The sequence below is a fragment of the Anser cygnoides genome, chromosome 2 (genome assembly GCF_040182565.1).
Source record: "Anser cygnoides isolate HZ-2024a breed goose chromosome 2, Taihu_goose_T2T_genome, whole genome shotgun sequence".
Lineage (NCBI taxonomy): Eukaryota > Metazoa > Chordata > Aves > Anseriformes > Anatidae > Anser > Anser cygnoides.
In genome coordinates, this window is record NC_089874.1 from 40,153,974 (window position 1) to 40,167,628 (window position 13,655).

The 13,655-nt window shown below is 38.7% G+C and overlaps 1 protein-coding gene and 1 long non-coding RNA gene across 15 annotated transcripts in view; one reads left to right on the forward strand and one right to left on the reverse strand.

The window, feature by feature from the left end:
• ZNF385D (zinc finger protein 385D) overlaps positions 1-13,655 on the reverse strand; it is a 447,042-nt gene that overhangs the window by 294,480 nt on the left and 138,907 nt on the right. The window lies entirely within an intron of this gene.
• The window catches only part of LOC136790047 (uncharacterized), a 62,273-nt gene continuing 58,265 nt past the window's right edge, over positions 9,648-13,655 (forward strand). For all 9 annotated transcript variants that reach the window (XR_010829225.1, XR_010829227.1, XR_010829224.1 and 6 more), the window contains exons 1-2: positions 9,648-9,782; positions 12,151-12,276. This is a non-coding gene — a long non-coding RNA (uncharacterized lncRNA). The remainder of the gene's footprint in view (positions 9,783-12,150; positions 12,277-13,655) is intronic.

Genomic DNA, 13,655 nt, shown 5'->3' on the forward strand with positions numbered 1-13,655 from the left:
AATCAAGATTGACAACTGAACTACAGTCTGCCGTGAAAGAGGTACTCCCCTCAGCCCAGCTCATTGAAACAACCTTGTTAAAACGTTTAAAAAATTTAGTGACTGGAGTCTGGGCATGAGCTCACCACCAGATAACAGAATTTTTCTAATTTATTCTCTGAACAAGTGAAATATTAAGGAGTGTTTAAAAGGGAAAAAAAATAAAATTAAAAAAATAAAATAAAAATAAAATAAAAAATAAAATAAACAATCAAACAAAGTTTCAGAAGAAGGGAGTAGTAGATAACTTGAAATCTTACTGTGAAGGTAATTTTCCACAAAGAGATTCCAGTTTAGGACAAACAGTGAAAATACGCCATTGAATCCTGATGTCCTTTGTATTGGGTTTATGGGGCAAGGTTTTGGTAGCAGGGTTCTGCAGGGGTGGCCTCCGTGAGAAGAGTCCAGAAGCTGCCCCATGTCAGATCAGAGCCAGCTCCAGCCAGCTCCAAAGGGACCCACCACTGCCCAGAGACAAGCCAATAAGTGATGTTGTTTGTGCCTCTCTGAGAGCAAATTTAAGAAAGGGGAAAAACTGCTGTGCAACAGCAGCTGGGAGAGCAAAGAGTGAGAAGTGGCCCTGCAGCCCCCAAGGTCAGTGCAGCAGGAGGGCAGGAGGTGCTCCAGGCACGCAGCAGCAGTTCTCCTGCGGTCTGTGGAGAGGCCCCTGGTGGAGCAGGCTGTCCCCCTGCAGCCCATGGGTCCCACACGGAGCAGATCTCCACGCTGCAGCCCGTGGAGGAGCCCCCGGTGGAGCAGGTGGATGTGGCCACATGGAGAGCCACCTGGAGGAGGCTGGGGCCAATGGAGAGCCCCCGCAGGAGCAGGCCCCGGGCCGGAGCTGCAGCCCATGGAGAGGAGCCCACACAGGAGCAGAGGGTCTGGGGGGAGCTGCCGCCCATGGGGGACCCGTGCTGGAGCAGTTTGCTCCTGGGGGGTGGATAGACCCCGTGGTACGGAGCCATGTGGGAGCAGTTCTTGAAGAGCTGCTGTCTGTGGGCAGCCCCCGCAGGATCATTTTGGGATGGACGGCATCCCGTGGGAGGGACCCCACGTGGAGAAGGGGCAGAAAGTGACCATGAAGGGGTGGCGGAGATGAAGCATGGGGGACTGACCACAGCCCCCATTCCCCTGTGCTGCTCAGGGGGAGGAGGTGGAAGTGGGTGGATGGGGGTAGGTGTTTATAGTTTGTTTTTAGTTTCTCACTGCTCTAGCTTTTTAGTAATAGGTAATAAATTATATTCATCTCCCTATGCTCAGTCTGTTTTGCCTGTGATAATTGTTAAGTGATCTCCCTTTCTTTATCTCAACCCTTGAGCCCTTTTCATCGTATTTTCTCCCCCTTCACCTTTGAGGAGGAGGAGTGAGAGAGCGGTTGTTGTGAAGCTCAGCTGCCCAGCTGGGTAAAATCGCCACATTCTTCAAGAGAAGAAATCCACTGTATGATGCACTGAGGGCCCAACAAGTTAATTTTCTGCACAGCATCCATTTGTATAAGCAACACATTAAATGGGTCTGGGTAGACTGTCTGAAAGACATTTAAGATGCTGGTTTGAACTGATGACAAGTTTTTCTACAATGTTTCAGAATAGCAAAAAAACTAGAATTAGACAAAATACTCCATCATGGCTTGATGCTTATTCTTGTTGGGAAACCTTTTACTTAACTGACCAAAGTTTGAAACTTGACATTATGAACTTGTTTTAAAAAAAAAAAAAAAAAAAAAAAAGTGTGGAATGCCCTGTAAATATGAATTTTAAAATAACATATATCAAAAACAGAAGTTGCTTTTAGAACACAGCATAGTGCCTCACACCTCTACAGCCTTTAATGTGCTGGCCTACCAAAGAAAGTCATTTCTTATTCCTATGAAAGAAGACAAGACTTTCGACATGTTAAGTTTGTTGACTGTGGCAGAAGGATGTTATATAGACATGATCATTACTGAAATTCAACTGTAGTGTCCTTATACACTACTGAAAAGTTAATATTATATGACAGTCAAGAACCTCAACAGAGAATGTGGCTGACATTTTCTTTCAGCAGCACATTGACAAATTACAGAAACTGAGTTTGAAAGACCAGTCACGACTGAAATGCCTTGGAGGGAGAAAGGAAAAGTGTTCATGGTATAGCTGTCAGAGAGAAATACCTCCTGATTTTTATGGCTTCAGACTGCTGAAGACCGAGGGCATGATCAAATATCTAATGTTACTCACACAAACAGAGAATTAAAACAGTTCAAATCCAGTTAAATACTGCCTCTCTCAATGGCTTAGCATTTACTAGAAACTGCAGCTATCTTGTACTCTTCACAAAAATACAGACTAAGAAATATTAATTCAGACCATTTCCAAATTATTCTCTTCTCTGTAATTCTTAGTGTACCTCTTCATTTCTATGTCAAGAGTGTCCTTGCATGCATGAAGAAGTGCTTGTTCTGCAAATTTAAATTGCTGTGAATCGTAGCTACAGGGCTGGTTTCTATATTCTTCTTCTAATCTCTCAGTTAGATATGTCTTTTCTAATCTCAGAAAATTCACACTCCACCAATCCTCAAAACTGTAGTGTCAGCCTTTGGGAGATAAATACTGAAATTCCCTTCCTTTAGGCTTCAGCTTCCAGTGTACAGTACTGTTTACTGTCTCTTCACAACAGACTGAAATTGAAACTGTATTTTGCAGTTTTTCGTCTAAGGAGTGATTTACCTATGCAAATACAAACATGTTTTTTGTGTCTCTTATATGTGAAACTTCTTTAACATAAAATAATTTTCAAAACATTCACACATTAGTCAATATCCAAGGCAAGACAACCTCTCAAATAAGCGCTATTTGACGTCACAATAACTTTATATGTCAAAAATATAATGATTTGTGCTAAGACTAGTGCAAGCTTTTTAAAACAGGCTATTTATTGCTTCTTTGCCTAAAATAGAAAGCAAATGAGCCACTTGTATTTAAAATATTTTCTTCACAAACAAAACTCAGAATTATTCACACTGGAACAAGTATAGGCAGATACGAGAAGCTGTAAAACAACTAAAACTATCATACAATTTAAAATACATTGGTTACTGTTGCTTCTACTAAAGCCCGGTTTTGAATAAGGAGATCTGAATTCATAATTTTTACATCTTCCATGCCATGTAAGCAACTTGGTAGCCTAAGTCATTGTGAACTTAGGAAAAAAGGTCTACAAGTATATAATTATGTTTAATGATTAGAATGCCTAAGAAAAAGGACAGATACCTGAACATTTTTGAAGTATTTTGAAAAATTAGATTTCCCTATAAACTAGTGGAAGAAATGAGCTATACATAGAATGCAGTTCCGATTAAAATAATGTAAATTATATACTAACATTTTATCCATTACGAAGAGAGTATCTATATCTCCAGTGTAATATGAAGTTAGAATTTCTGGTTTTCATTCAAATCAATAAAATGTTACCATATATTTTATAAGAATTAGATTCTTACAGAGGCTCTTAAAAGGACTGACAGAATTTTCATTATAAAATAAATTCACAGAGACTGCAAAATACATACCAGATAGAATCTTATTTAAACTATAGTACAGAAGTTTTTGATTGCAACAGCTTAGATCTGATTCACCCTGGTATTAATTGTTGCCAATGGCTTACACCAGGAAATAGCCTTTTTATTACAGGATCTTGTAATAATTGGATGCATCAAACTACAGCAACATCATCTTTCTCACCTATCAGGGACAGAAAGAAGATTATATATGCACAGCCACTCTCTGCAGTGCATTTTGTGGGTTCTAGTGTTCGAAAAGGATGGCTATCTCAGGAGTACTGTTGCATAGTTTATGTATAGTTGAATATTATTTCTCCCTACCTAATGCCATTGCACTGAACTAGCAAGAAATAAGTGGTTTGTTGCCCCAGACACAAGGCGGTGCCCTGGCCCTACAGTAACATGAATGTGCTTTCTCCAGCACACACTGTGTGCTCCTCCCTCCCCAGCCAAAAGTTCCTGGATGCTTCCAGCTCCCCCTCTTACTATTTCATGCTCATGGTGGCCAGCAGGACTTCTTACATTGGACTGCATAGTGAGTCACGGTTCAAGTTAAGAAGAGTACACAGTACAATACATATTGTGTGTGAATACTCCTTTTTCCATTACGAGGTACCCATGTTGTTTTAGGCATGCAGGAGGTACCCCAAGAAAGCAGTCCTGAGGGCTACAAACGGAGGATTGGAATTTCCAGCTGGAATTGGATCCATGTTGTTCCTACAGAAGTCAATGAAAACCTCTTTTTACATCCAAGACAAAGAATGATTCACTATTTAGGATGCTACTCTGATATTCTAGAGATATTCTAGAACATCTTTCTGATGTTGTACAGAATACCTGTTCAGCTTCCAGCAAGATACCTTATGGCCAATTGTTAAGACAGACAGTATTTAGAAAACCAAAGTGAGAACATGATAGATAATTGGGTGCTTTTGAAAATTGTATTGCATGATTCCCTGTATGTCTAGGCGTCTTAAAATCTCAGACAGCCCCTCTGTGCTTCTACTAAACAGCAACCCAACTCATAGAGATACCATGAAGAGATCTGTAATTATAAAGGATTAGGATATTTGGCTCTCTTGCCACGCTGAGCATCCAGGATGCAATTTATGATAGAGAGAGGCTTTTCCTTCCTAAAATACTGTGATAGAAGTCTGACTGTCCACTGCTTCTTCCAACACAAGTAGTAGGTGGTTTCAAAGGTAGAAAGCAGCAAGATTAAATGAAAGACAATGAATCTTCATACAATGTATAACTGAACAGTGAAAATCCTGGCCAAGAAATGTTCTTCATGCTTAAAGATGACATGAGTTTAAGGAGAGACTGAACAGACCAAGAAGAAAAAAAAAAAAAAAAAAATCCTCTGAAAGGCACTAAAAACCCAGAAACCACCCCTGGCTGTGACAATCCCTGAGCTGCAACATTAGAGGTTGGAAAAGTATATATTCTTACTACGTTTTCCTATGCATTTGTTGTCACTCACACAAAGAACACTTCAGTCTCATGTACTAAAACAATTCCTATATTCCTAAAAAATATCTAACATACATCAAGAATCTTTTTCACTCAGCAAAAGCCATCTTCTCATTTTAAATTCCTATTTCTATATGTCAAATGGAAATGTTTATGTACTCATTTTATTATTTGGATAAATCCAAGTGCTGTCACATCCTTTTCTTGGCATGCCTGCAATAAACACACTAAAAATTAGGATACCAGATAAAATTAAGCACTTTGGCAATTGAAGTTGGATTATCTCAGCACTGAATTCATTGCCAGCAATGGACACAGCAGGAAAAAAACAGTGTGAAAGGATTGCAATGGAGTTTACAAAAGTACAAACAGCTGTCTGCACACAGGGCATCTTCTGGTCTGTTTCAAAATATAACGAGTAGAGTACCTTCAGTACAACAGCACACAAATAAGCAAAGTAACTGTCAAAAGGAGGAGTATTAGGGAAAAAGAGGAATATTAGGAAAATGCTGCAGAATCTTATCAACTCACACCAATGCAATGCTTTGTACAACCAGTTTTCAAAAGCATGAAGACGTTGCTGAAAAGAAACTAAAATGAAGGAGAGGATACTAAAACATAACTTGGATCACTGACAGTTTCAGTTTGATTTTAATGATGATTCAGATACACATACATTAGTGTAAAAGTCATAGATTTAGGAGTTGCACAGGTCATATGGAATTATTTTATTTTATTTTATTTTTTGGGGGGTGGTCCCCATGCAACTGCTGCAGAATGTTACTTGCATTTGAACAGTTATGGGACTGTTCCATTTTGCAAAAGTGGTGCAAGCAGGTTTTGACTAGTTGGAATGATCATATTTGAAAAATAACAAAATAAAAGACAGAAATATTTTTTGTACTGAAAAATGTCTATGTCTAATGGAAGAGCACACTGGGAGGCTGAAAAGATTAACCTGTAGTTCTGTGATTCTCAAGAAGATGTTGTCAAGTATCCAAAAGGTGACAAAAATAATACAGAGGTGCAAAATGACCATAAGTAAGTACCTGTTGTAAGTGATTTTGCAGGAGTATAATTAAGAACTGAGATTCACGTATATGAGGATGAAACGTGTAAGAGAACCCAGAATATCTGAGGCTAGTTTGTACTAGTTTGTATGGATGCTTTTTCAAAGCCCACTAAAAGTAAAAAGAAATAAATAAAGTTTTTATTTCTGTCGTGATTAAATCAGCATTCTTTCTAAGTTATTTATATTTTCTTGTATTTCATCATTCAGAACTGTTATTTTCAAAGCTCAGTACCTGAAAGCAAGTTTAACGTATGTTCAGGGGGAACAATTCCTCATCCAACATTTTGATTGCAAAAACATTGAAGAAGAAAGTTCCTCCTTTCAGCTTTCAGTGCCAGATTATCCTTGTTATACCTGAAGTGCCGCTAAAATCAATCTTAAATCTGTTTCTTATGGGAAGAGAGGAGCAGCAAGGAGAACTAGAAAATAAGACCCTGTGGGTGAAATGAGAGTAAACATATGAGTTTGAGGTTAAACCAAAAGAAACTATCACAACATAAACTATTAGACACATTTATAAAAGAAAATGAAAGTGTGTCCCTGGGGTACAGACCAGGATGCTCCCTGCATGTAACTATTCTGAAAGGAGATCTTGTCTCTACCCTCCCTGGACTTAGCTGCTGGACTAAGGTCCCTACACAGCCATGACACTGACTGAAACTGAATATTGTGGCGTTGTTTGGGGGTTCTGCATTACATGACTTTCAAGCAGTCCATTTCTATCCTTTTGCTTCCACAAAATATAAACAGTTTCTCAAGAAACAGCAAGCCTTAACCACTTGCAAAAAAAATAACAATAAATAAATAAAAGAAAGGAAGAACGTGGTAGCAGAAAGCAAACCAAAGCTGATAATGATTGCTGAAGTAGCTATTTCCACACTTCCCATCCACAGGCTCCATTAATGACATAAAACTTCTGTGTTTTTGTTTGGTTCCTTTTTATTTTGTATTTCTTTAAGAGAAATGAGCAATTTCATGCTATTAGTGATGTACCCTCCTAAGCACGTCACCTAGTGTGATGCCAATTTAGGAACTCAATTGCTTGGAGAATAAGTTGAAAAGAAAATAAGCATTCAGAAGCTGTGGGAAACTGTGCGCTACCTTGACCACGCTGCTTTTCAGTTTGATGCTGATTCGAGGCTCAGGGGAATCCTTGGAGGCTAAGTTAAACATGGTGATGAACTAAGCAGTGATTGGAAAGTAGCACAGTCTGGATTCACCTCCTTGAACATTTTCAGAAAGCTTTTGTTCTTTTCAACGGCTTAGTTGTACAGCATGTCAGTTTTGAAAAATACATTGAGCTAGGAAGTTGCTCAGTGGTGTAACAAAGCTCATCACAGGCTAGGGCAAGATGACCCTAGAAGGTATAAGAGGAAAACATAGTTTTATAGGATTTGACGTGCACTGCATAAATCAAGAGATATTTAGGCTTCAGTTAAATTTAGATTCTTCCCTCCAGATTTTGAGGTTTCTTTGCCAAAACATTAACATTTTACTTCCATTTTTGATGTAACTATACTACAGGCTAAAATAAAGCCTGTAACAATAACCCCATAAATTCCAGGGTACTTCAGAACTCTAGCCCTAGCCGAGCAAACAGCATGGCAGGGATGACAAGGAGTCCAAAAACGCTGCATACATTTATTGCTGCATTTCTGTGGTCTGCTGGATTTGCTGTTTGTATGCATTCTACAAATCAAAAGGTTGCTTTCAAGGATACGTCTCAAATGTTACTCTCCTTCATTTCCCACTATATCACGGATAACTGCTGCCAATCAATATTACTGAAAAGCAATTCTTCAAAGATATTAAATGCTAAAATTTGCATAATAGCTACTTAGACTACAGATCACAGCTGGGTCAAGGTGCCTTTGCACTAACAATACCTACACACACAACAAAATATGGTGGTGCATGCTTCAAGGAACTGACAGCCTAAATGACTGACCTAACTGATAGGTAAAAATCAGATAGCAGGAAAAGAAATAGGAGGTGGGTTACAGACACAAGGTAATATGAGTAGTCCTATAATCCTATGAGGAAACATGGATGCAAGAAGGGCAAGATTTGCTTATGATGTTAGCAAGGAAAGTCGCACATTGTTTTGCACTTGCTCAACAATCAAGTATTGGATGCAATCTCCATGATACAGAAGCACTCACAAACACACTTCAGGATTTTCCAAGGATAAACACAGAAGGAGCTGGTCATGTATGTGCTTAGGAGATAGGATAAAACACCAGTCTTGATTGATTCGTACTAAACCTGCTCATGCAGTTACCTATGAGTAACTGTCCAACCCACTTGTGTAAAAACAAAGTTCTAAACAGACTTTGGTGACACCTAGATGTGACTATAAGCATTAGGATTTGTTACCTGATCATCAGTTTGATGCATTTACTTATTTACTGTGAGCGTTTGAAGACATTTGAAAATTACTTTTTCCATCATTTTGGCTTGTCTTTTCAGACCATATACTATTCACACACAAAAAATACAGACTATTCATGTTTCTTTGCACAAAGCCTTTGAGAACCATTCCTTTATGCCATATGCATTTGTGTGTTATGGATAAATGTAATTCTAAAATCCCAAAATCATTATAACATGCATTATTGGTGGCTACTCAGGGACTTTTTATGTCTATCTAAGACACACTCATAGATATGTTTGTTACATATAGCCTAAACTTGAATAGTGAAAATGATGAGGCTACTTTGAGTATTTTAATAGTCCAAGAAAGTAAAACCTTCTCTATGGAAAGATTTATTTATTTTTTCCAAACTTCTGAAGGCTTCAATAGCATACATTATGGCCATCTTAGAATCTAAGGTAGCTAGTATGCTACCTGTTTTCCATCAGGCATTTTTATCTCAGCTCTGGGATAAATAGCAGGATAAGAATTATTATGTTCATGGCAGAAGGCAATCTTGGTCCAAACAGGAAACAAAAGCAATTTTGAACAACCTGAGAGTCTGGGGATCTCTGCAACACTGATCCATCATACTGCAGCTAGTATTAGCATACACAGAACCAATATGTGTTTCTGTTTTAAGATTACATTCCTGAATGTTGCTATGTGGCCAGAAGCACCCTCTGCCCTTGTGACACTTGCAGACGCAATTTGTGTTCCCACTGCCTCCCATCCCCTGAAACCGTAGAAAGGGAGAAGAGCTATAAAACAGGCCTGAGAGTTGACTGGAACCTCTCGGGCAGAGGCATCTGCCGAGCAGGATCACTACCATCCAGAGAAGAAACTGCCAGGGCTACTGGGCTGCTCCTGACTATTTTGGCTTTTGCTGCTACTGCCACAATAAAGGGTAAAGGAGACGAGGAATTCCACAATGCCAGGCCCAGTTCCCTTCCTGGACATAGGAAGGGATGATGGAGTGCTTTCTCCTGCCATGAGGGACACCCAGGCCATGCGGAGGGGCAGGATTTTCCCCACAGACCTTGTCACATTGCCCGGGTAGAACATGACTTGTCAGATCAGATCAAAAGCAGTGCCATTAATCACAGGATGGAGAAGAGCCAACACCACGTGAGAGAGGTCAGCGGCTGAGCAAAGAAGAAAACCAGTGTGCTACTGGACAACTAAAGGAGAAAGCAAGAAATTCTGGAGCTGAACAAGACTACAGCAAGCATCTAATTTCTCAGGTGATTATCTGAAGTACCATTTTCTTTTAGTGTAGGCACCTTCTCTTTCATTTCTATTTAATCATGTTGGTTTAGTTTTCTGATTTCTAATACTCAGCTATAGAAATTACACAGTGCTCAAATAACCTTATTTTTTTAGTGAAATAAATTTTGACTGGTACATGAATATAAAGAGACAGTTTGCCAGACATTGGAGCTAGAGACATAATTCCTTAAGAAATTTAGTTGTCCCTCTCCCCCATAGTAAGGGATATTTGGTTACAGTTTAGTGATACAAGCAGGTTTCAGCATCCGTTTTCCTGTTTCTTAGAATACCAAGGGCCAAATTATCTACTGGCATAATTTCAGCAAAGTCAAGCAGATGATTCCAACAGAGAATAAAGCTATGAGTACCATGTGCCAAGTTCTTTCCATCACTGAGCAACAAAACAGTGCAGATCATTACACTGCTTCCCAAAAGTTTCTATCCAACTAATTCAGAATTTAAAACAAACATACAAAAAATCTAAAATTATCAGTTCTGCAGTGATTCTTCTGTTCAGTTAGCCAAAAGATGAGGAGATAATTTTTCTTAGACCGATAAGATGCTTTGTGATTTCCTGTGTGTTCCTGCATGTATCTTGAATCCTGCATGTAATCTTTGAATGTTCTCCTTTACTAACAGTGAAAAATTAGTCATCATCACTTCAAACACATACAAGAGAATCATCCCCTTCAAAGAATACATACAAAATACAATGAAGAAGTGCAAAAAGACCGAAGTTTTGTTTGAAAACAACGTTTTCAACACACCAAGATTACTCCAGAGGTCTGTAACTAAAAACAAAAGCAAACAAACAAAAAGAAAACAGAAATTATAAGCATGTAAAAAAGGAATTGGAAATTGTTAGCAATGCACCCAGCTATGATTGCTCTAAAAATATATTGGACTGACAATGTAGTTTACTTGTAATTTATAAACAAAGCAGTATGCAAGTCACCTGTTCTCTGAAATGTGAGTAGCCCTAAGAGAAAGCTCACAGCTCTGCCAAAAACGCAAAGTCTTTGAAAGCTGCTTGTTAAAAAAAGGGTAAAAGGACATTTGCACATAAATCTTTATAGACAGACTCCTTCAGACAGCCATGTACGACTGCTGTAACATATTTATAGAAGGTTGCTTCATGGTCACAGAAATACTAAGTATATTAACCACTGGCAAAGCATGTCCTGACGCTTTAGGTCAAATGAACTGTCAAAGATGGGCCTGCAATATTCAGACAAACACTTCAGCAGAAAGCTATCATTTTGGTTACAGTGTGAAAATCAAATTCTACTTAAAAATGGAGGATGGAATATAAAAGAGCTTCTTTCTCTCCACTCTCCGCGTACCTTCCCCTCCCTGAAATCACTTGTGCTAGTGGTACTGCTAAAGCTTTCCTTTCGTCTCTGAGAAAGACGAGAGAAGAAAAATATTTAAACTTCCCTAGAAGAAAGACAAGGCAGCAGTCATGGAAATAGGTCAAGATTTGGAAGGCTGAGGTTTGTAACAGTAGTCTATCATGGACCTCTTGAAGTTCCTCAGTAAACTACTTATGAGCAGTTTCAGAAAGATAATTAAGTGCCTACCTCCCTGTGAAATCAATGGGATTTGGGTAGCGGGATAGCTTTGAAGAGCTAGTTCTCCTTTGTTTTGCGCTTTACTCCCCTACATGAAAAAAAGGAGAGATACTACTTCCCTTCCTCACTAGCATTCTGCAAGTCTGAATATTTGTGGACTGTAAGGAGCTCAGAGGCACTACACCAGATAAACTCCCAACAAAGGAGTTTATATGCTGAATCAGATCTCCCACCTTTCCTTCTCTCTCTCACACACATACAAAAACACTCAACAAATAGAAGAATCTTTAATTTTTTTTGTAATTTCTCCCTAAACTCTCTTATGTATAACTAAATAATATTTAACTGGACAGAAGTGAAAGGCCTTAGAACTCAAACGTTTACATGGTGGCAAGGACAGATTTTTGCACAGTCAAGGCATCCCTACTTAAATGGCTGGAAAACAAGGCCATCACTTTCCCTTTTTGCTTTGGAAAGGTGATTCACTTTTATCCTGTTCATAATTTTGAGAAAAAGTTATTAATGCCAGTTATTAATGATCTTTAGCACAATTCAGTCTGGAAAAAAAAAAAAATCACAACCTCTTGCTATGGCATTCTCCCTTTCAAAAACCCAGTTAAGTAATTGCTACACTGCTTTTTTCATTCAGATACTAAGAGAACTTACTCTTGACCTCGAGCTAAATAAACCAAATTTTCCTCTGCTGTTTCTGAAAGAAGGAGGGAAAAATTACACAGCTTACTGAAATCCATTTTGCTTATATTTGTTCCAGTTTGCGTGGAGTTAAGATTTCCTTCCCTAAGCAAAACAGTAATGCTTGGGTTTCTCCAGTGTAAAGAGCAAGAGTACCTACAGATGTTCATGATTTTGATTCCCTTTACCTGGAGCAATGAGTAAGGTAATCTCTGTCATTGTGCTTCCTCTTGTGTTCCCCCCACCCCAAATTCCCCAAATAGTTGTAGAATTCACGTAAAAGTGAAGTGAATGTGCAAGAGATAGTGCTATACTGAGAGTGGCACCTCAGTAAGAGTGAGTGGTAACAATTTAACAGTGTAATATGGGGGGAAAAAAAGAAAAAGAAAAAAAAAAAGAATATTCATGAACCACTTCAGATTGCTTCTCCTCAGCAAGGATACTTTCTCTGCTAATTTTTTTTTTACTCACAGATACTCCTACCATGGAGCCATTAAAGTCTCAACAATTATTATTCTTTTCCAATGTGATCCCAAAATTGCTCACAAATACTTCCTCAGGCAGACAGTGAAAAAGAGAAATCTCAGCCTGGATTTTATTGATACATGTGCATAGTTCAAATAAATTGCAAACAATTTTATCCATTTCTGTATTGCATTATAACAATACGGTATGCTGCATTATGATGTAAAACTAACAACAACAAATTTGAAAAAGTCTGATTGGCTTTCATTCAACTTTGAACTTAACTAATAATCTTGTATTCATTCTTGCACTTACATTTAATTATGAGTAGCAATGTTTTGACATATTCAGTGCAAAATACATGAAGAATGCATTTTGTGTTACTCTTTATTTTCATTTTATATCATCATCTCTTTTATTTGCATATAAAACAGCAAATGTGTTTAGTCTCTTGTGGAATTAGAAAGGCTGTACAAATATTCAGCATCCTCTTGGCTGTTTCTAACCAAGCTGTGCTAGCGCTGAGAGACCCTTTGAAGTTGCTATAGCTCTGGGAGAAACAGACGGTCTTTATTGAAAAGCCAGTATTTCAGAAAAAAAAAAAAAAAAGATTTTTCTTTTATTGAAGCAAAATTAGAAAACTAATTTCTAATTTAAATCTGCTGGTTCTTTTCTATTCTCCCAAACACCAGGTTTTTAATACCGACAACTAGTGGGCATTTCCACAGTTCTAGTAAAGCTGATGTTAAAATCCTAAGGATGCTGGGCTGTGCAATCATAGAATCTATCAGGTTGGAAAAGACCTCCAAGATCATCTGTCCAACCATCCCCCTACCACAAATGTCACCCACTAGACCATGTCCCTGAGCACCACATCCAACCTTTCATTGAACACCCCCAGGGGCAGTGACTCCACCACCTCGCTGGGCAACCCATCCCAGTGCCTGACTGCTCTTTCTGAGAAGAAATGTCTCCTCATTTCCAACCTGAACTTCCCCTGGTGCAACTTGAGGCCATTCCCTCTAGTCCTATCTCTAGTTACCTGTCATAGAATCATAGAATATCATGGAAGGGACCCATAAAGATCATCGACTCCAACTCCTGGCACCACACAGGTCT